Below are 20,545 nucleotides of genomic sequence, written 5' to 3' on the forward strand. Positions count from 1 at the left end.
AGGCTTCCCGCCAAGCAGGGAGCCTGGCGCAGGCTCGATCATGACCCACCCAGGCACCCAGGTATGGAGCTGTTTAAAGGAAACTAAACATCAGCATATTTAAATTCTTTTTAAAGTTTGGCTGCAATCTGTTTTCTTATTCCTAATTAATCCTCGCTCACCACCACCTATCAGTTTGTGTCTCCATGTGGATTAGATTGTTTAGCAGTGCTTACCTTAAACTGCTATTTTCTATTGAGACACTATTATCCTAGAATAAATTCAGTAATCTTCTTTAGTTTTTCATTTTCAAAAATATCTGAGTTTTATGTTCCTGAGCCTATGAAAACTTTCAATACAAGCAGGTCTTACCACAAAAATTGTTTTCATAAAGGTGATTGATTATAGTTGGGCAATTAGCGGGGCGCCTGGGTGGCTCAGTTGGTTAAGCGACTGCCTTTGGCTCAGGTCATGATCCTGGAGTCCCGGGATCGAGTCCCGGGATCGAGTCCCGCATCGGGCTCCCTGCTCAGTAGGGAGTCTGCTTCTCCCTCTGACCCTCCTCCCTCTCATGCTCTCTGTCTCCCATTCTCTCTCTCGCAAATAAATAAATAAAATCTTTTAAAAAAAATAATAAATATAGTTGGGCAATTAGCTTATATGTCTTTCCTGTGGACCCCTCTTGAAACTGGCTTTCCCATATTTCTGATACTTATTTGGTCACTACAAAATTCTCCAACTCAAATAGAACCTTGTAATTTGCTATATGGAGAGTAACCAGAGTCAAATTCAGAATTTCCGAAGACATCCCGCCAACATGGGCATCTATGGGAAGCAGTTTGTATTGTGCCAGGAACCAACCTGTAAAAAGTAGCCTTTGTCTTTTTGGAATTTATCCCACAGAGCTCTGACATGGAATGATAGGCCTTAAATGATCAAATAGCAATTTTAATAGTGATTGAGATGAATTTTGTAAATCACCTGTACTAGAAACTACTATCAAGAAAATGTTTCACAGGGGCGCCTACGTGGCTCAGTTGGTTGAGCCTCTGCCTTCGGCTCAGGTCATGATCCTGGAGTCCCGGGATCGAGTCCCGCATCAGGCTCCCTGCTCAGCGGGGGGTCTGCTTCTCCCTCTGCCTTCTTCCCTCTCATGCTCTCTCTCCACTCTCTTTCTCTCAAATAAATAATCTTAAAAAAAAAAAAAAAAGAAAAACAGGAGACTTCTGTTTAAAAAAAAAGAAAATGTTTTGCAGATCTGTAAACATAGTCAGTGAAGTTCAGATTCATTATGTACTTTTTTTAAATAGAAAAAGGTCATTATTTAATACTATCTTAGGGTGCCTGGGTGGCTCAGATGGTTGGGCGTCTGCCTTCGGCTCAGGTCATGATCCCAGGGTCCTGGGATCGAGTCCCACGTCGGGCTCCCAGCTCAGCAGGGAGCCTGCTTCTCCCTCTGACCCTCTCCCCTCTCATGCTGTTTCTCTCACACTCGCTCTCTAAAAAATAAATAAAATCTTTAAAAAAAAATACTATCTTAAAATAAATGTTAATAGAATATCGAATTATTCTAAAGCAAAATGTTTATTTCTGAAAAAAAAAAAAATCAGGGAAAATAAACCAAAGCATCGAATTTCTTTTCTACACAGAGTTTTTGCCCCTGTTCTGTGTACAATCATCACTTTGTCACTGGTGATGAAAATTGGCCTCTTTCTTTGCCATCAGCCTGTAAGAGGTATGATGAGGGCAGGGAATGGACCGGCCCTGCTCACCCCAGCATCTAGCACAGTGCCTGGCACACACTGACACCCCATAAATATCTGTTGAATGAATGGTGTCACTCTGTACTTCAAAACCTTCAGTGGCTCCCTTTTGTCTAATAATTTAACACAAATTCTTCATCCCTAGCATCCAGGTCTTCTTTGTACATAAGCTGTCCTAGCTCAACCAGGTTGAAAGAGAACAAGTCATGCCTTACGTGCCTTGAGCTTTTGGCTGCGGGGCATGCTTTGTGAAAAATCCTGACTTTCCCTTTTACGCCCCTCAAAGGATTCATATCACCTGCTTTACAAAGAAAGACTCTTCATGTCCTTCTAGCCAAAAGTATTTCTTTCCTTGGTGCATCACCACAGTATGTCTCATATGGCACTTGTCACATTTTGCTTTTGATTACATGTGTTTTATCCCCACCTCCCATCTACACTGTAAACTTCTTGGGGAGACGGACTGTGAATGAGTCCTTGTATTACTCCGCATAGCACAATGTACACAGTAATCATCTCATTCACACGTTAAGTGTATATACCTGGGTTTTGGACCATCAGAGTTCTTAGATGTGAGAAGGAAGTTACCAATAAAAAACTCATACTATTATTTAGAATCGCACAGTATGATTAAGGACACAAGCTTCTGTATCAGCCTGCATGAGCTGAATCCTCACTTTGCTGCACAACAGCTTTCTAGTCTGGAATAATTTACATAATTTTCTAAATCTCACTTTCCTCATCTGTAACATGGTAATACTGTTACCGACCTCAGAGAGCTTTTGTGCAAATTAAATGAAATAAGGTACGTAAAATGCTTAGTACACATAATAAGCATTTGTTAATATTCAACTCTTTAAAAAAGAAAAGATTTATGTATTTATTTGAGAGAGAGAGAAAGAGAGAGAGTGTGTGTGCCTGGTGGGGAGGGGCAGAGGGAGAGGGAGAGAGAGAGAGAGAGATAATCCCAAGCAGACTCCTAGCAGAGTGTGGAGCCTGCCTCGGGGATCAATCTCAGGATCCTGAGATCATAACCTGACCTGAAACCAAGAGCCAGACGCTTAACTGACTGTGCCACCCAGGCACCCCTCATTAATATTCACTCTTAATATCATTATTATTTTAACTTAAGATGTTTGCTTTTTTAGAGGCTGATACGTTTGCTTTGCAATATTGGATTGTAGATTAGAAAGCATCTCTGCACTGAGTAGCCCTCCATCAACAAAGCAATAACAACGACCAAATAATTTAGGAACCATATATTTTTTTCTTGGATATCTTAGAAAATTTCTGCAATTCTCCATTTAATTTTTAGCAGAGACCTGTGATATATTTCTTATCATAGTATTCAATGCCAATAATTCCTCGTGAGGTTAATAGCAATGATTTCTTATAAATAACTCAGGTTACTCGTTTAGTATTTATAAAACATTATCAGTGAATGCACTACCCCACTGGAATGAACACGTCATGAAATATCTAAGCCACTGTGCCACTAATCGCGAGATAGGATTTTACAGCTTTCTGGTCCTAGTGCAAGAGATCAACAGGGCACACACATTAATCAGTTGAACACATGAGCTGGGAGGGTACCACTCAAGGAATTTTCAAGATAATATCATCACTTGCTTGATTCTAATTTAAATAATTTGGAGTTCTTACAGCATTCGGAAGCTTTGAAAAGTAGGATGTTTACACAAAGGCAGTTAAAAAAAAAAACTTTTTTTGGCATTTTACAAAATGTTTCTTCTGAAGAACAACACGTTTTTATAGGCCTGCACTGATTAAAGAAATCTTATTAGATATAAATGAGAAGCATGTGCTTCTGGTGGTATTGTACCCAGAGGATTTTAGTTAAGTAAAGTCTAAACTTTTAGAATATTTCAAATATACCCAGTTGGGCAGTTAATGAACCCTCTTCAACTTAAAGTGGAGGATTGTTACAAGAGAAAATAAAATTTTAAAAAAAGTACAAAAAAATTATGGAGGAGACAAAAAGACATTGAAATCTTTTCCAGTACTCCCGTTCTGATGATTTTTAGGAGTTATAGCTAAAGAAGAGCAGCTTTCCCTTGATCCCTGAAATTGGTTTCTTGCATAACACATTATTTTGAATGTCAGCACTCAGCCCTTGGACTTCTTTAGAAGACCAAAGACCAAGATTGAGAATGGAGCAAATGCCTATTTCAGTCCTAGAAATGAAGACATCGGTAGTGTAATGGAAGGCAAGTGAAAGATAAATACATTTGCTTTTCCATCTGTTAAGACATAACTAAAACATTCTTCCCATTTTTTCGTTAATATTTTGTTTCCTGGCAACAAATAACAAAAATTCCCAATCAACCACATCTTTCACAATTCTTGGTTCTTTGAAAAAGCAGCACTAATACTATTATTTAGATTTCTAGCATATAAAATTATTTTCAGAAAAGAAATATTTTAAAAAGAGTAATATATATAATTATATGTCTGTGTATATATATGTATATCTCTATTGTGTATATATACACATATATGGTATAGTTCAGTAAAGGAGCATGCCATCAAAACCATAAGGATGTATTATATAACTATAACCACTCTGGAAAATAACTGGCATTATCTGGTAAATTTGCTATAACCTAGCAATTTCACTCCTAGGTATTTATCCAAGAGAAGCTCTTTCACATGTACCAGAAGGCAAGTATAAGAATGTTCTTAGCAATATTGTTTGTAATCTCTTTCTCTCTCATACATGTACCTAGAAATTTTTCAAATGTTGATCAAGAGCAGAATGGATAAAACCAATACAGTGTGAAATTAAATAGTAACAGCTACATGAGAAAACATGTATAAATCTCATCTAAATAGTGAGCAAAAAAAAAAATCAAGTAGTAGAATATTATACGTACATTTCTATAATATATAAAATGTAAAAATGTTCCGGGGGCACCTGGGTGGCTCAGTTGGTTAAGCTTCTTACTCTTGATTTCAGCTCAGGTCATGATCTCAGGGTGATAAGATCAAGTGCTCAGTGGCGAGTCTGCTTCAGATTCTTTCCCTCTCCCTCTACCTCTCCCCAACCCGTGCACTCTCTCTCTAAAATAAATAAATAAATCTTTTTAAAAAATGTAAAAATGAATGAAAGGAGGTGAGTGGGGAGATGGATGAAGTAGATAAAGGGGATTTAGAGTTCATTTATTGTGATGAGTACAATGTAATGTCTAGAATTGTTGAATTATTATATTGTACACCTGAAACTAATGTAACACTGTAGGTTAATCATACTTCAACTAAAAAAAAGAGGAACTGACCTGGGGGAAAAATGTACACAATTAACCAGTATTTTGTTGTATACAAACATGTGTGGCAAACTCTGAAGAAAAGCAAAGGAATGTTTAATATAAAATTCAAAGTTATATAAAATTCAAAATATAAAACTCAAAGGGTAGAATTGAAAGGGTCCCACAGAAGGTATCAGAATAATATTCTTTCTCTTGAAGTAGGCGGTAGGTACGCAGTTGTTTGTTGCATTATCATTCATTGTATATTATATGTTTTAAATGTTCTTTTGAAACTGCTCAGTATTTGGTAAAAACAATAAAAGGCAAAGACTGCTACACAACCATTACCATTATTATATTTAAGAAAAATATTTTGAAAATATAATTTTCAGTCCTTTATAACTCATCTACTTGTGTATGGCCTGGGACATTATTTCCTGATTTTTGTGAGATTATGATAAGGTTTAATTGCTGTTAAAAAAAAAATGGCAAAACTAGTCAGTCCAGTTCATTATGGCCTGTGATGCTACCAAAGGTCAAATTCCATAAAACAAATTGACAGGCTGTCTCAGGTCTTTGGTGTTTGACAATTTTTAGAAATGAAGAGTTATTTTAAAAACTCTCTCATTGTGATGTTGTAAAATGTATTTATGCATGATGATTCTTTTTTTTTTTTTTAAGATTTTATTTATTTATTTGACAGAGAGAGACACAGCGAGAGAGGGAACACAAGCCGGGGAGAGTGGGAGAGGGAGAAGCAGGCTTCCTACCGAGCAGGGAGCCCGATGTGCGCAGGGGGCTCGATGCGCGCAGGGGGCTCGATGCGGGGCTCGATGCGGGGCTCGATCCCAGAGACCCCGGGATCATGACCTGAGCCGAAGGCAGACGCTTAACGACTGAGCCACCCAGGTGCCCCTATGCATGATGATTCTTACTTTAGTCTACCTTTCACTGAATAGCTTTATATTATATGCCTCTAGAATGATTTCTTTAGTACAGCCCACACACTGCAATTCCATACATCTATCTATTGTCTTTATATGGGCTCTAATACAATTGAATTACAAAACTCACAATTCTGTTTTTTATAATATAATAATGAGTTTTATTGTATCTTCTCAATTCACATTTTTGCTTCTGTCAAGAGATTGGTTTAATCAAGAATTATTGGCCCAAAATTCTTCACAAGTGTTTCACTCTCAACTGAAGTTTGTATATTACTGAAAAGTAGGAGAGACTCATATTTTTATGTCAAAATATCAATTTGGAGACATTTACATTTTTCTGGTTATAACTAGATGGTCAAAATTATACAATTAAATAGTACAAAGCATTACTTTGGAGGATTTTATGTTTTTAAATATAACATCACCAGTGATTATATAATTATGCCAGATTTTTAACCGCTTTGGGGGCAATATTTGTTATACTTAAAGTTATACTTAAAATCCCCAAATGAACAACTTGTGTATCTATTGTGTAAAATGGAAGGCTGTATTAAGATAGCTTTGGGCCCTCTTTTATCCTCCTGTGTTACCTAGAGATTCCTGTGATCCTCAATGTTCTTTTTTTAAAAATTTTTTTAAAGATTTTATTTATTTATTTGACAGAGACAAAGCAAGAGAAGGAACACAAGCAGGGCGAGTGGGGGAGGGAGAAGCAGGCTTTCCACTGAGCAGGGAGCCCGATGCGGAACCAGACCCCAGGACCCCGGGGATAATGACCTGAGCCGAAGGCAGACGCTTAACGATTGAGCCACCCAGGCGCCCCTCAGTGTTCTGATTGTAGAAATCAGTGTGTTTGTTTTTTGGTATGACTGTTTCACAGTATCTTATATTTATTTATTTGTTTGTTTGTTTATTTATTTAAAGATTTTATTTATTTATTTGACAGAGAGAGACACAGCGAAAGAAGGAACACAAGCAGGGGGTGTGGGAGAGGGAGAAGCAGGCTCCCTGTAGAGCAGGGAGCCCGATGTGGGACTCGATCCCAGGACCCTGGGATCATGACCTGAGCCGAAGGCAGTCACTTAACCGACTGAGCCACCCAGGCGCCGCAGCATCTTATATATATATATATTTTTAAAGACTTTATCTATTTATTTGACAGAGACAGAGATAGCGAGAGCAGGAACACAAGCCCCGGGAGTGGGAGAGGGAGAGCAGGCTTCCCGCCGAGGAGGGAGCCCGATGTGGGACTTGATCCCAGGACCCTGGGATCATGACCTGAGCCGAAGGCAGCCGCTTAACGACTGAGCCACCCAGGCGCCCCCCAGCATCTTATATTTAAAGGAATCTCTGTATGAAACAAAATTAACAACTTTGGATTTAACATATTTGAAGATATTGTAAGATATATGTGTGGGGAAAAAAAGCCGTATATTGCTTAACTCTTCCAGATGTTATCATTTACAAATGAAATAGAAACTGTGAAAATAGAATTTGTCAATGAATGCCTTAAAGACAAGCTGAAGATACAAAATCATTCACCGTGGGGTTCAGGGCAAAATAATCTTATAACTTTTATGACAGGATGGGCTTGACAGAGCATGGGTTTTGGGTCTGACAGACCTGCTTTCCTAGTCCAACTCCATGAGCCATACATCTTCGATTGAACTCCTCTTGAGGTCTCCTCACTCGAGAGATTATACAGGGATTTTGTGGAGGCTAAATGAATAATGTAGGGAGAATTGCTGGGACAAAGTGAGTACTCAGTAAATGTTCTCCCTGCCCCACATCCCAGCTCAAAGCAGGAAGTAAAATTTTCTCAGTACAAGAACATAAAGTCATATTAACAGATTATAAGCAACTTCCTTTTCATCCAAAGCTCTCACCAGTGTTTTTTGTGACATAAACCACAGACCTCAGGATGCCTGCCCCACCGTCTCCTCCCACTCACTTCATACATGTTTCCCAACCACCATTCTCTTTTACTTTTGAGGTTTGGAACAAGAGAATGGTTGTCTCAGGGAATTTAAAAAAAAATAAACCTTACAATGGAGGGAAGGAATGTGCATCACCATCAACAGAGAAAGCTTATATAAGACATGAGTTGTCAGGGGCGCCTGGGTGGCTCAGTGGTTAAGCGTCTGCCTTTGGCTCAGGTCATGATCCCCGGGTCCTGGGATCAAGCCTCGCATCGGGTCCTGGGATCGAGCCCCGCATCCCCGCATCGGGCTCCCTGCTCGGCGGGAAGCCTGCTTCTCCCTCTCCCACTTCCTCTGCTTGTGTTCCCTCTCTCGCTGTGTCTCTCTCTGTCAAATAAATAAATAAAATCTTAAAAAAAAAAAAAAAGACATGAGTTGTGACTACATACTTCCTATACAAAAAGGCAATACCATCATGCTGTTTTGTAAGGTAAGAGACCAAAGGAAATCCTACTGAGGCTGAACATTCAACATAGATTTCTTTTGCATCAGTTCTGTGCTTATTACTATGGAAGGCCTTGTAGTGGGTGCTAGTTTCTGAAGACAGAATCAGATATATGAGAAACTCAGTGTAAAATTATTTTTTGACATCTATACCTAAGTTTAATTTCTCTTTCAAATCCCTATATCACCTGGTGGTAATAACTATCAGTAAATCTGGGACTTCCCCTGTTTCATGAGGAACACAACTGCATTCCATAGGTTCTTCCTAGGATGTTCCAAGGTATGGGATGGGAGTCAGAAAATGTATTTGTGTGGGACACTTGGCATTAGGCCATCACAAGTATCCAGGCTATCATCTGCTGATACTACATCCTGGTCCCAATGCCCCTTTTAGTCATGGGTAGCATTTCATTTTTGTTATGTGTTATTGCAGAAAATTTAGGTTTTCCCAGCTCTTTGTGCTTCATCTAAAACAAGGATTGGCAATTTTTTTTCAATAAAAGGCCAGATAGTAAGTATCTTGGGCTTTACAGACCATGCAGTTTCTGTCACAACCACTCAGCTCTGCCTTGGTAGCATCAGAGCAACCACAGCAATAGGTAATGGAATGGGCATGCGTCTCTGCTGATAAAATTTAATTTACAAAGACATCCCGATCTAAATCATTCTCTCCTGCATTGGGAAGCATTTGGGGGGCTCTTTGAATCTTCCCGGGGCACAAGAGACCTTGGGGCTGTCCAATACCCTATTTGGAAATGTTTTCTGTTCTTACCATTCTTCAACATTGGGCAAGAAATAAACCCTGGGGTCTCACTGTTCTGCAGGGTAGCTTGTTTTTTGCTGTCAGAGTCTCCTCACAGCCTGTTTTTTAGTGTCAAGTGTGCATTGATGCAATATGGCATTCCTACATGGTGACGTTCCAGAGCTTCCGCTCAGGCATGCTGCCAATGTCCACCATCTCTAATCCCCCCTCCGCCGACTCTCTTCTCTTTCCCCATTCTGTACAAATTTTATCAAGATTTGGGGTGGAGATAGAAAGCTGATTCAGACTGGGCATATATTCTTTAAAATGTATGGCTTATAGCACATATTTTACTCAGAGTCATTCAAGGCTTAGACTTTGAAAATTCTAATAAATCCAAGCTTTTGCATCTCAAAACCTTTCTCTGGAGAGTACAGAGGGTGCACAAATGTAAAAGGTGCTTATCTTCTTGTTCTTGTTGAGACACCAAGTTTAGATGAAATAGTTAAATAAATTTAAAAAAAAAATTCCCCCTTAACTTAGTGGCTTAAAACAGCAATGAATTAATATTTCTCATGGTTTTGTAGGTTAACCAGGTGGTCCTTCCGCTGGTATTTGCCTGGGATCAGTAACAAAGTTGCATTTAGCTGGTGGTTGGCTAGGGTCTGAGCTCAGCTTGAACGTCTGGGACAGCTGGGCCTCTCTCTCTACATGGTCTTTCACTCCAGGCTTCTTCATAGCATGGCAACATTCCAAGAGAATAGAAGCAGAGGGTAAAAAAATCACTTAAAGCATAGCCTTGGAAGTGACATAACATCACTTCTACCATATTCTATTGGTCAATGCAAGTGACACAGACACTCCAGATACAAAGGGTGAAGAAACGAATTTCACCTGATTGGACACCAGGTTGTTATGCTATGCCCTGCATAAAAGTATCCTGCCAAAGGGCAAGTAGGGCTGACATGCAGTCTGGGTTCCATTCAGCTCACTGGATGCCCTGGAGTAGATTTGCATCTACTTCAAGGAAGGGGTCATCCACTTGCCAAGCCATGTACTCATGGACTCTCTCTGCTCATGGATGGCATTTTCTAATTCACACAGAACACTGTTTAGGCTAGTAGAGATCCTGCTGGGTATTATCTTACTGTGAATCAAATATACACTCTATCTCGATGAATGCTAAGATCTTTACAACAGAGTTTAGCTAATCATTCCAAAGCTGTACAGAGTTTGCAGTGAGGGGAAAAAGGAAAGAGGGAAAGAAACTGGATGATATTCCTTGTTTACCTCCACTCCGTATTCACTCCCAGGAGTGAAGCCACAGTACCGGGCCTTGGGGGGAATGTGTCCCCAGAGATTCTCCTTAAGCCTTAAGAGGATGTCCCACATGGGTGATTCCTCTGTCCTCTCCTCCTCTCCTCCTCTCCTCCTCTGTCATTTCTAAGCCATTTAACCTCTTTCTATAATATCTACATTCCCACTCCCCTTTTTGCTGTTATTCACCAACTGCTCCAATTGAAATAAAGAAACTTCCTTCCCTAACCATGATTTTTTTGTGTGCAGCCCCAAATGTCAGTTACATGTCAGGAATCCCTGTCCCTGAAACTTTGTGGAAGTGAGGAATGCACTGTGCTCTTAGAGTCTGCTGATACCATTGGGAGTGGAGAACAGGTACATTCCAATTTTGTGATTAAATGTAGAGAAGGAGGCAGGTACCTGGGTAGCTCAGTTGGTTAAGCACCCAACCCTTGATTCTGGCTCAGGTCATGATCTAGGGTAGTGGGATCAAGCCCTGAGTCGGGCTTCACAGTCAGTGGGAAGTGTGCTAGAGAGTCTCTCCTTCTCCCCTCATTCATGTGCATGTTCTCTCTCTCAAATATAAAAAAAAAAGGGGGGGGTTGAGAAGGTGGTATGATGATGAGATACTACTTGGGCAGTAAATTACTTTTCTGTTAATAGATTAAAAATCAAAGACACTAAGGGGCACCTGGGTGGCTTAGTCGGTTAAGCTTCTGATTCTTGATTTCAGTTCAGGTCATGATCTCAGGGCCATGAGATTGAGCCTGGCATTGAGCTCCACAGTCAGCCAGGAGTCTGCTTGAGATTCTCTCTCTCTCCCCCTCTCCCTCAGTCCCTCACCCTGCTCTCTCTCTCTCTCTAAAATAAATAAATAAAATAAATCTTTAAAAAAAATCAAAGACACTGAAAAAATATAATTTCTTTCAAAATTCCCCTTCTAATACGCATGAAAAATCAATATTTCTCTCTTGAATTTAGTCACAATGATGCTATTTCTTTTGGCCTAATATCTGAGAGCTATTATGCTAAAAGAATATCCCTATCTTCTATGACTTAAGTTATTTAACAAATTATCATAACTCATTTGGCAACAAATTATACCATTAGTAGTGTCTGTACACAATTCTCCCTTCTTGAAATCGGAGTAAGGAGGGAGGCAAGGACCAAGGGAGGAAGGAAATTTACTTTATGCTACTGCACTGGAATTAAGAAATACCAAGGTTATTTGGGCTGGTCTAGGAGGTTCCATAGGAGACTAGGGCCTTCACTGGGCTGGAGGGGATTTGGAGAAGTGAAGAAAGACACACAGATTTTCAGAGGTGGGAAGCTTAGTGTGCTATGATCAGGAGAAGGTAAGAGATCTGACTTTTCCATATTAAGGGCATACTCTACTTTCCTATTTCTAAAATGATAAGGTCTTTAAAAAATATTTATTTAAGTAATCTTTATACCCAACGTGGGACTGGAACTCATGACTCTGAGATCAAGAGTCTCACGTTCTTCCAACTAAGCTAGCCAGATGTCCTTCTGATAAGGTTTTAATTATAATTAGTATGCTTTACATAAAGTTTTGGTAACTAGAATTAATATTTTTACACATAGGAAGTGCTAAATCATTAATATATTTTCTTTGATTTGTCTTTGTGATGTGATTCTTCTAATATCATTGTTTAGGATCTTGGGTGGTTGATACAAAGTGGCTTAACAAAGTCAGAAGAAAGGCAGTGTAAATGTGTCCACAGATGAAGATAGTGAGCACTAAAGAATGTGAGCATCATCATGGCACGGTTTGAATAGCAAAATTTAGCAAAATTTGAAAACAATCTTCATTGTCCAATAAGTGACTAATTAAATATATTCATACAAAAAGAAACCATGCAATAATTAAAAACAATGCTGTAAAAAAATGAATTCATTGACATGGAAAGATATGTTAAGTAGAAAACTCTGGCTACAAAACAAGATCCCAATATGACCTAGTTTTTATTTTAAAAACACGTCTCTGTTTCCTTCTATATCTTTCATTCCACTCTCCCTCGTTTTTCAAAAGTATCTGGAGAGATAAACAGTAGAAACAGGTCTGGTAGTTAGCACTGATTTATCTACATGGGAGGAATTTGGGGTGTTTCCAACTGGTTCCCTTTAGTTTATCTGTATTTTCTGATTTTTCTAAAATAAATATGCATTGAATTACAATTTAAAAAGCCGTTTTATAGAAAAAGAGAGATCAATTTAGGAAAGAGTGAGTAAGAGACACCTGGAGTACATATCTGAGGTCAACATCATGCAGGACTATCACCATCTTTTCCCAGAAGAAATGCTTTGATGCCATTGTCAGAATTTAGAGCTAGCTAGATTGAATATTAGCCTGACTCAGCATGGTATTTCTTTTTGCTCTTATGCTAATGCTTAAAAGCTTGAAACACTGCACTCTACTCAATCCATTTCATCAAATATTTATTGAGCACCTACTATGCGCCAAGCATTAAGGGTACAAGATTAACAAAACATAGTTCTGTTGCATTTTAAGTCAATAAGCGCAATCATAGAAATCTGTAGCTCTTTGAAAGTCGCAGATGGTTGTTCTGTTGATATTCTTAGAGGGGAAAAAACCCTCATAAGCAATCTTCATACAAGACACTGTCCAAAAAAGTTCATACTAAAAATAACCTATTCATGGTTTTACTGTTTTAACTCTTATAATATTTTAAACACAATGTAGCATTATGCTGAATAGTTATAAAAAAAAAAATACCCACATATTTGTGGCTCTTCACTGTGGTACCAGCACTATTCTCCTTTTAAATCAATAGCCTTTCAATTCTTTTAGTAGAAATTATTTCAATCTGTTTAGTCTTTGAGCCAAACTCTCAGTTTGACTTTGAGATCTGACTGAAGACTCCAGTTTCCACATAAGGCAAAACTGTTTTTAAAGGCTAAGCCAGGCAGGCAGTTATGTTTCAAGCTAAAGTTGCTAAGCCCTGGGTAACCAACAAACAAATTAACAAATTAAAGATATTTAAAGCTGGACTTAGTGAATCTGAATAATTTTACTAGTTATATTATATATTATAATTAATTTTATGAATTAAAATTTCTATCTCAGTTAAGTAATTCCCATTCCTTCATCTTTGGTTTCCATTAATTGCTATTCCTATATCCAGAGGATTTTTTTTTTTTTTTGCATTACCATTATCTTATCATGGAATTTACATGAATCAATGTGTAAAGGAACTTGGTAATCACCTTGTACCAGTGTTTTATTTTGAGGAAGAGGAAATTTAAGCCCAGAAGTAAACTAACTTGTAGGAGTATAAGTTGCTTTGCAGAGTGCCTTTTGAAACATCAGGACATGATAGCTGATAGCTATCGTTACTAGACGCTTGTCCCTCAAATTCTTAGTCCATTAGTCTACTTGCCTTAGATTATTTCTCCATACTATTTGGTTAAATCATTCTTTGGAGTTGTACTCAGCGTAAGACATTATGCATGATGGTTTTTTTCATGGTTTTTTTCCTGGATCAATTTATTAATTTAACAAATATTTATTGAGTACTTACTCAGTGTTAGATACTGGTCTTGGCATTAATTTAAATGTTAACAAAAATTATGAAACAGTGAATATTATTTTAATTCTATATAAATAAGCAATTTATGGCTAGTTCTCTCCCCCATCCCCCGCCGTGTGTAGATAGATATGTTTCTTCTTTCCTATGTGAAATCTTTCTAATTTTCTATTTTAACTGCCATTACATGCCAAACATGCAGTACTGAAATAAGCTTGTTTCTGAGAAGCGTGTCTACACTAAGTCTCCTGGGTTTTATTTTATAAAGAAATACTAATTTCCCCTTTATAACACAAATTCTGTATTTCATAATCTTGAATAGGATGATACTTTCAAAAACTCTTTATCTCATTGGATTTAGGGCATTAAAGATTGCAGCATAATACTTTTCTTCTGGGCCTGCAGCATTTTGATTTTATTGTTAAGTAAAAAACTTTTATTAATTTTAAGACTTTGCTTTCAGAATGAAATGAAATAGTACCCATAATGCTGGTAGGTATGCCAGACCCAAAAAAACTGTTTTCCTTGTTTAAATTGTCTGTCTCTATTGTAAAACTGGCAGTCAATTTTTAGTAACTTCTGATTTTTATATTTGTTCTGTTCTTTTTTCACCCCTCATGCAGCATTTTGGTCTTATTTGCTTGCTCTCTCTTTTTGCAGGTCTGCCCTAGCTTCTTTTTCCAATCATTATTTGACTTTACTTGTCTTGCTGTCAATGCATCTCAGTCCTTGGATTCCAAATTGCTATTCTATATCCATTTGCTCTGTTCTGCTCTTGTCAGCCAAAATTGTTGTTCTTTGCCTGGTGGGACCTCTAAACTCTGATAATCTTCGGTTCCTGCCTCATTCAGAGATGGGTGATGCAAGGCATGGGAAACAGACTCTGTGGTTATACGCTTAGGATTTCTCCCAGATTTCCCAAAGACTGAGCCTCTAATCTCCATCTAGAGGCAAACAACAAAGAAAGTTGCAGAACCTCAAAAAAAAAAGGGGGCTGGGTAGGTGGACTTGGGTAGGTAGTATTTTCAGATTTGGACCTAAGGACAAATATTATCAAGTTAGTATGGTCATACACATAAGGAGCTCTTGAACTTTTTGCAGGGGAGAGAGGGAAAGCTTAAAAATTGTTTGTAGGTAGTGATATTAAAATGTCACAAACACAAAAAGTTTCCTTGATGCTTGCAAAATAACGACAATACAAACAACTAACCGAAGTTTTAAATCTGATTCATAGGTGTGGTATGAAATAGCACTCTGGATGGGGGCACCTGGGTGGCTCAGTCAGTTAAGCGTCTCCCTTTGGCTCAAGTCCTGATCTCAGAGTCCTGGGATGGAGCCCTGCATCAGGCTCGCTGCTCAGCACAAGTCTGCTTGTCCCTCTCCCTCTGCCCCTCCCCCCCCATTTGTGTGCTCTCTCTCTTTCTCTCTCTCAAATAAATAAATAAAATCTTCAAAAAAAAAAAAAAAAAAAGGAATAGTACTGTGGATGCTAAAACCAATGTCAGACTAGCCAAGTTCTAAAGTTACACCTATTGATACTATACTAACCAGTATTTCTAAATTTTAGTTTTAGGTCACACATAACACTAATATACCAATAAATAGAAACCATAAGTATATGTGTCAAAATACAGGAGGAAGACCACAGCTAAACTTTATAGAAAAACCTACCACCATGTAATTTAACATGATACTAAAATATTTTTGGCTATTTTTCTATTTATATGTACATTGAAGATAGAGCCAAATAGTGAATGAGTCTATAGGAAGGTATAAAGGTCATTTTTAAGTCCTGCTTTTGGGTGTGTCAATGTTTGTCATAACAGCAGAAGGAAGGCTGAAACAAAGTAGCAAATATCATAAAAGGAAAAAATACTGTTAGACAAATTCTGTCTTTAAAAACAGTGGCAAAACCCCCTATCTCCCTAGAGTCTGCATTGTCACCCTCCCAATAGATGGTGAGCTTTCAAGCAAACCCACAGTAGAAGGAAAACCTCTCCAGGAAGCCAGTGTCTTTGCAAACAAGGACAGCAGGTTTCTCTCTATTGTCGCTGCTTTCTCTCGCCTCTGGGAATTGGTTTGCCTTTCGATAGCAATCCAGGAAGGGTTGGTGCCCCCCAAGTTAGCAAGGCTCTGCCAAATACCAGAGGCTCTTCTCTGGAAGAGGGAGGCTCCTCCTTTGGACGTGAGGCGCCCCTACCAGAGAGCGCGCTTACAGAAACGGAAACCACTAGCTGTGCCGAATGAGTCAAGTGATGAAATCAAGACTAGTACATGGGAAGGAAGCTCACCCAATAGCTCACGAACCTAACTGGTGACAGAAGCTGCTGAACCTTGCTCGAGTAAACCGTACGAGCCAAGAGTTGCAGCCGTCATGAGGTGGTTCTCCGGGGCACTGGGCCCCCCAGTCTCCCGGCAGTGCACCCCTTCATTTTGGCGAACCGTGGAGAGGAGCAGAAGTGTGTGAGGGGAATACAGACCTTCTGGTTCCCCAAGGACCCAGACTGACTTCTGGTTACAAGGTGACCACTGCCACCAGGTCAGGGCAGGACTCCTCAAATGTAGACGGGCAGAGACGCGCCTCGCTTGGAGAGCCGGCCTCACGGCCCGCGGGGAGAGAAGCGGCGCGGCGGCTGCGCTCGGCGGGGACAGCGCCCCCACCCAGCGAGCGCGGCGCTCCGTCCTCACCTGGAGCGCTCAGGTAGGGCTTGGGCGGGGCGGGAGCCTGGCGCGCAGGCGCGGGGCGGGGGCCTCGCCCCTGCCGACGTCGCAGGCTGGAGCTCACCTGGGAGACTCCACGAGGAAGCGGAGCCTCGGTTCGGCCTCTCCTGGCAACGCAGGAGAGCCAGCGGGAAGGCAGGAGGCGGCGGCGGCGGAGGCGGAGCCGGACTGAGCGGCAACTGTAGCGACAGCAACCGGAGGCGCCGCCGCCGCCGCCACCTGCACCTGGCGCCCGGCCCAAGTCCAGCGCCCGCCCGGCCGCTGCTTCCCGCCGTCCTGCCGTGCCCACCCGCCAGGTAAGCGGGCGGAGCGGCGCTCGGGCCGGGGGCGGGGGGACCAGGAGACCCTGGGCAGCGTCGCGAGGGGCGGTAGGACGGACTCGAAGGTTCCCGTGGTGGGGAGAGGGGCACGGTCCCAGTGGCCGGTTGGAGGTGGTCTCGAGAGCAGTGTTTCAGTTGCCCCTCCCGAGACGCCGAGAGGAGCGCCCGAGGCCGGGGCAGGTGGCGCGCCGGGGGTTAGCCCTGTCGCCCCTGGCAGGCTCTGTAGGGAGGCTCCTGAGGAGCCGGAGCCGGTCAGAAGTCCCGGTGGCCCGCCGCTTGACCCTGGGAGAGTCCGAGTGGGAGCGGGGGGAGGCCTGAGGGGCTGGGCACGCGTGCTAACAGGTTGCTGGTGGTCTCTGGTCCCCGTGCCGGGGCGGGCGGGGGCGGGGGTGGGGAACAAGTCCGCGACGGGAAAGGGCATGGCTTTGCCAGGCAGCTCTCCCAGCCGGACCCCAGACAGCCCTAGGCTGGAAACCGCGGCCGCCCTAGCCATTTAAATGGTTTCCGAGGGGTTTGGAAAGCGCTCTGCGGTCGCGACGCGGACATCGCTCTCTCCCTCTCTCTGGTCTGTACACTTTTCCGGGCGCACCCCCTAAGCCAGAGCTGCGCCCGCTTTCCGGTTTGATCGGGAAGAGTTATTTTCTTCGTGGCAGGAAGAAATCCAGCTGCCACTCACCAACCGCACACCGTCTCGTTAAAGGACCTGTTGACTTAAGACCTGTATATCGCGGCTCTGGTTTGCCTGCGGCATATGACTCAAAGGTTCAGAAAAACTTTGTTTCAGGATCCTGCCACGACTGAACCTGGGTGTGCCAGGCCCAAATTCCTTTCCCTGCCTAATTAGGCTTTTCTGAAGCTTAAGAACTGAGGGTGAAACTGGTGCTTACCTTAGCCTTTTATTTCCTTCTCTCTCAAAACTCATCAAAAACACTCCACTTCAAGCTCATCAAATAACTATATTTGTTTTTAGAACCCCATAGAGTTAACAATTTTTCTGATTTTAGAAAATGTGATGAAGCCAGTGTAACTTGCTATAAAAGTTATACTACATAATGAAGACATTTAAATTCAAATTCTGTTGTTAAAAAGTAAGAAAGTTGCTGTGTTTTCATTTGAGAATTTCCGGTTGTGAGAAAGTCTGTTGCTGCTTTTACTGTATACATTTTCTTTGAGTCTGTGGCTAAAAGACATGAGGTTAAAGTCATACCCTACAATTAGAATTCTTTAAATTTAACTTTTACTTTTTAATATCTGAAGTCTAGCATACGTATTAGTTTAAACATTCTGAACAGCTTATTTGTACCAAGCGTCTTTCTTTTTATATCGCTTTAACTATATAGCATTTATACATAGAGATTTCTAATAATAAATGGCAGTTCCAGTGCCTACATTTGTTTATGCTATATTTGCTGGTTTTTAAAAATATATTTTAAATTTGCACACTTAACAAAATACCTTAGGCAAATCCTATAGTTTGTTGTTGTTTTTATTAAATATTTTGTTTAAATTCAAATTAACAAATACTGTATTATTAGTTTCAGAGGTAGAGTTCAGTTGTATATAACACCCAGTGCTCATTCCATCAAGTGCCCTCCTTAATGCCCATCACCCAGTTACCCCATCCCTCCACCCTCCTCCCCTCCAGGAACCCTCATTTTGTTTCCCATAGTTGAGTCTCTTATGGTTTGCCTCCCTCTCTCTCATTTTTGTTTTATTTATTATTATTTTTTTTAACGTGCAGTTAAAGATAAAAAGTCAGCCACACAAACAGGATGTCATTATTAATGATATTTTCAAGCAATGCTTTCTGCTTTTGTCAAAAGAGCCTGGCTGGCCCTCCTAATCTCTCCATTCAGAGAAATACATATGTTAAATACTATTTAAAAATTAGAGGTAGGTGTTGTTCCTCAAGTTTAGAGTATTAATTTAAACTTCATTGATTATTGAGCCAGATGTCATTAGACTATCTTTACTCTTAAGGGAGAAATGTAACATGTTTACATTAGCTAGAGTAACAGTGTGCCTCAGTTAAACTATCTGTAAAATAGAAAAACAAACAAACAAACTTCCCTAGATTAAGATAATGAGGCTTTAAATCAGGAATCTCCTCTTGTCCTAGCATTATCAGGATGCCCTTCTCACTTTGGATATTTAGTCAATCCATCCAGTTTGTGATAAACCAAAGCTGAGAGAGGTATTCTAACTTGAGCAAGTTAGCAAGTTAGTGGTAGACATGGCATTATTATTCCAGAGACTTGACTCAAGGCTCATGTTATCTTTTCACCACCTTTAATCCCACTTATCATAAGATGTTTATCTTTTTGTCTTTCATATAGTTTGTAAGGCCTTTATGAGTACAGAATAGTCCATTGTTCTTTGTCCAGCTCTGATTTACCCTAATTTCTACTTGTCCAGATGATGCCTAACTCCAGGGAGAATGAGTGAGGATGTCATTCTTCTCTTACTGTGGATCACATGTGTATTGAAGATGCCATGTGGATTGAGATGTTTAATCCTTCCTTGGTATTTCAGAGCCACAGTTAATTTTTTAAGTCAACATGGACAACATAATTCAGTCTTCTGATCTTTTATTGTATTGGCTTAAAATATATTTTATGAGGCAGCAACCCAGGGTCATCCCTCCATTGGCAACACTCTAGATTTTTGGCTGGCAAGCACACTTCTTCAACATTAGTATTTTTAAAACTTCTTTTTGGACTGTAATCCTCAATAAGAAATGTATTCTATGCTTCAGTGCAGTACACTCTGTGTGTATGTGTATGTGTAACAAGGCTCACAAAACAATATTTAACCTCACAACGTGGATTTTCTCTATTATTTTAAAAATACTGGTTTCAACACACTGGATTGATTTTTATGACCACAAATGGCTGGAACCTACAATGCAAAAAATGGCATCCTATTGAATTTGCATTTTTAAGGCTGATTTTTCTATTAGCATACTGTGTCATATACACACACATATTTGAAAGCAAGAAAACCAAACTGTACATTTTTAAAAATATAGAATTGTACTCTAATTCTCATTAAACATTTAGGACTTGAGACTCTAGGACCTGATGCTAGACTAAATCTCTCAAACATAGGAACTGTATGAAATTTCACTGTACATTACTGTGTTTTAAATGGATCCTTCAACATAGTGTAGTATGTTTGGGGACAGGGAAAACGAAAAGTTCTTCTGAGGGGATTTTGATAGTAACAATTACCAAGTGAAAGTTTGAGAGAGAAAAATAATTCTGTCCAGCTCTATTCTAAGTTCTAAATTTTATGGCATGTTAATAGTGCTAGATGGGATGTTAAAAAAATTATTAAAGTAAACATAAGCCAGTTTATTGTTGTAGTCTGTTAACATTTTATATATATTTTTCTTTTACTATGAAACAGATATAAGAGACAAATTTTTGGAATCAGACTCCTAGCCCCTAAAAAGACTAGACTGGGAGATTGAGAGGTTGGACGAGGTCCCTAAGTGACCTGTAGGGACATAGGCTTGGA

The 20,545-nt window shown here is 40.1% G+C and overlaps 1 protein-coding gene across 3 annotated transcripts in view; it reads left to right on the top strand.

The window, feature by feature from the left end:
- The first annotated feature begins 15,970 nt into the window (after positions 1-15,970).
- GALNT3 (polypeptide N-acetylgalactosaminyltransferase 3) overlaps positions 15,971-20,545 on the top strand; it is a 44,344-nt gene continuing 39,769 nt past the window's right edge. For 2 of the 3 annotated variants that reach the window (XM_035007861.1, XM_035007863.1), the window contains exon 1: positions 15,971-17,002. The gene's annotated coding sequence lies outside the window, so the exon portion shown is untranslated. The remainder of the gene's footprint in view (positions 17,003-20,545) is intronic. The other variant, XM_035007862.1, reaches the window with a different exon arrangement.

Source organism: Mirounga leonina, unplaced genomic scaffold, assembly GCF_011800145.1.
Source record: "Mirounga leonina isolate KUSES-001 unplaced genomic scaffold, KU_Mleo_1.0 Mir_151, whole genome shotgun sequence".
Classification (NCBI taxonomy): domain Eukaryota; kingdom Metazoa; phylum Chordata; class Mammalia; order Carnivora; family Phocidae; genus Mirounga; species Mirounga leonina.